We start from the raw sequence: 3,537 nt of genomic DNA, 5'->3' as shown, positions 1-3,537 counted from the left end.
CAACTATGTGATAAAGGTAACCGTGTATCTTTTGATTCTGAGTGTTGTATTATTCGTGACAATATATCTAATAAAGTTAAGTTTGTCGGATATCGTACAAATAATATCTATATGGTTAATCTGGAGGATGTCACTACTCTATTTTCAAAATGTTTTATATCTAAAGAGGATGCCATCTGGCTTTGGTATAGGCGTCTCGCTCATATTCACATAAAACATCTAGATAAATTGTCTAAAAATGATTTGGTTGATGGGCTGCCAAAACTTGATGAGCTTTTCCATACGGACTTGTTTGGACCATCACAAGTTATGAATTTTGGTGGTAGCTTTTATGCTTTAGTGATCGTTGACGATTTCTCTAAATTTACATGGACATTATTTCTCTCGTCCAAGAGCGATGCTTTTAAGTCTTTCAAAAACCTTGCCAAGCAAATCCAAAACTAGTTTAATCATAAAATAGTATATATTCGATCCGGTCATGGTGGCGAATTTGAAAACCATTTATTTGATAAATTTTGTAATAAAATATGGTATTATGCATCAATTTTCGGTGCCTCGTATCCCTCAACAAAATGGAGTTGCTGAGAGGAAGAATCGAGTCTTAGAGGAGCTTGATAGAACCATGCTAAATGAAAGCAAGGTTCCTAAATATTTTTGGGCTGATGTAGTGCATACAACTTGCTATGTGATTAATCGTATACTCTTGAGGCCTACTTTTTCAAAAACTCCATATGAACTTTTAAAAGGCCGTAGACCTGATATTTCTCATTTTCATGCTTTTGGGTGTAAATGTTTTATATTAAATAGTGGAAAAAGAGCTTTAAGTAAATTTGATTCCAAAGTTGATGAGGGTATATTTTTGGGGTATTCATTGCATAGTAAAGCTTATCTAGTCTTTAATAAATATTCAATGCAAGTAGAATAGTATGTGCATGTCCATTTTGACGAATCCTCTCCAAAAGAGAAGAGGAAAGTATTTTATGATGATGTTGCAGGTGCTTTGGAAGAAGCCTACTCTAAGGACATGGACCAGGAAAAAGAAGCAGAAGCAGAGCAAACTATACAAGATGAGCATCAAGACTTGTCAATCGCGTGGAAGACCAAGAAGGATCATCCACTCGACAAAGTGATCGGTGATATAACTACGGGGGTGGTAATCCGTAGTTCTTTATGTAACTTTTGTAACTTTGTTGCTTTTGTATCTCAAATCGAGCCTAAGACCATCGATGAGGCCATTGAGGATGTGCACTGGGGTATAGCTATGTAAGAAGAGCTAAACCAGTTCGAGCGTAATAATGTATGAGACTTGGTCCTGAAGCCTAAAGAACATCCAGTGATTGGTACTAGATGGGTCTTTCGTAATAAATTGGATGAATCTGGTTTAATAATAAGAAATAAAGCTCACTTAGTGGCCAAAGGCTACAACCAGGAGGAGGGCATCGATTATGATGAGACCTATCCTCCTGTAGCCAGATTAGAGGCCATAAGGATGCTTTTATCCTTTGCATCAATCATGAACTTCAAGCTCTTTCAAATGGATGTCAAGAGCACCTTCTTGAATTGCTACACTTGAATGGCTACATTCAAGAGGAGGTTATATGTAGATCAACCTCCCGGCTTTGAAAATTTGAAGTATCTGAACCATGTATATAAGCTCAAAAAGGCCCTTTATGGCCTGAAACAAGGTCCCAGAGCTTGGTATGATAGATTGAGCTCTTTCCTCTTGGAAAAAGATTAGATAATCACGCTTTTAGTTCAAATATATGTTGGTGATATAATCTTCGGATCTACAAATCACATTCTTTGTCAAGAATTTTCCGAGTTGATGCAGGGTGAATTTGAGATGCCGATGATGGGTAAGTTGGCCTTCTTTCTTGGACTTCAAATCAACCAAATGGAAAGTGGCATCTTCATTCATCAATCGAAATATTGCAAAGAGTTACTGAAGAAGTTCGATATGGAAAAGTGTAAAGAGACTTCAACACCTATGGCGTCTGCATCCTATCTAGACAAAGATAACCAAATATCGTGGGATTATCGGCTCATTATTGTATTTAACTGTGAGTCACCCCGATATTATGTTTAGTGTTTGTATGTATGCTAGATTTCAAGGTTTTCCTAAAGATTCACATTATACTACTGTAAAACGAATTATGAGATATTTAAAAGGAACAACTAATATGGGATTATGGTATCCTAGGGATGCCTCATTATCCTTGGTAGGGTATTCCGATTCTGATTTTGCATGATGTAAGTTGGATCAGAAAATCACTAGCGGAACTTGTCATTTACTTGGTAGTTCCTTACTTGCATGGCACAGTAAAAAGCAAGCATGTGTTGCTTTGTCCACCATCGAAGTGGAATACATTGTCGCTGGTGTGTGTTGCGCTCAAATCCTTTGGATGAAGCAACAACTTAAGGACTTTGGACTTAATCTAGAAAAGATTCCTATAAAATGTGATAATACAAGTGCCATAAACCTATCAAGAATCCCGTTTTGCATTCTAGAACCAAGCATATTGAAATTTGACATCAGTTCTTGTATGACCATGTACAAAAAGGCGATTATGTGCTTGAATTTGTTGAATCTACTAAGGACATCTAAGCAATTTGCTGATATTTTCACCAAGCCTCTCTCACGAGATACCTTCCATGTTCTTCGAAGAGAACTTCGAATTCTTGATGAAAATTAACTTGATTAAAATTGTCTAAAATGTTATTATATGCTTCGCATGATTAATGTCTTCTATGCTTCAAATTGTATACTTGTTATGAATGCATTATATTTCTATTATTACTCATTATCTTGTGTGACAAGCTGAACATGTATATGTGATTGAGTAAAAACTGCTTGATAAATGTTTGAAATCTTTGCATGCTTTTAAAACCCAAAAACCTCTTGATACTGCAAATATGATGTCAGATAATCGATTAACTATCCTTTTTAATCGATTAAAATGAGTTTTCAGTAGCAAACATTTCAATTTCCACTAAATTTAATCGATTAAGATCCACTTTAATCGATTACCTGGGCTCATTTTTATGAAAACCTGGAATTTTTACACTACTTAATCGATTAAATGAAGCACTTAATCGATTAAGGACAGCAGATATATTAGAATCTGAAGTGTTTTTGTCACTTTTCAAACCCTCTCTTCCTCCTTTTCTCTGAAAATCTCAAATGCAATGAGCAAGTTCGAAATCTTAGCTTAATAGAAGTATTAAAACTCACCTTTACCCTTTTTTGCACCTCAATTCATCCAATCAGTTTCTCTATTTCCCAAGAAATTCCATTCCCAATTCTAAACCCTAAGCTCTAGGTTCCCTCCCTCTTCTCCTCTCATTAGTCACGGTTTTCAATCAACAATGGAAAGAGGACGTTCGAAGAGGTTCAAGACAATTGTTCATCGCACTCGTAGGCCTCTTACTGCTTCATCTTCAAATACGAACGTGAGGCACGACCGTGGAGATCTCTACTACTGTTGAAAGCGTTGATCGGTGTTTTTGTTTTGGTTGGGAGTTTTCTTCTCTCAACAA

Source organism: Lupinus angustifolius, chromosome LG05 (assembly GCF_001865875.1).
Source record: "Lupinus angustifolius cultivar Tanjil chromosome LG05, LupAngTanjil_v1.0, whole genome shotgun sequence".
NCBI lineage: Eukaryota > Viridiplantae > Streptophyta > Magnoliopsida > Fabales > Fabaceae > Lupinus > Lupinus angustifolius.
The sequence above is the reverse complement of the archived record's forward strand: the minus strand, read 5'-3'. Positions refer to the sequence as shown.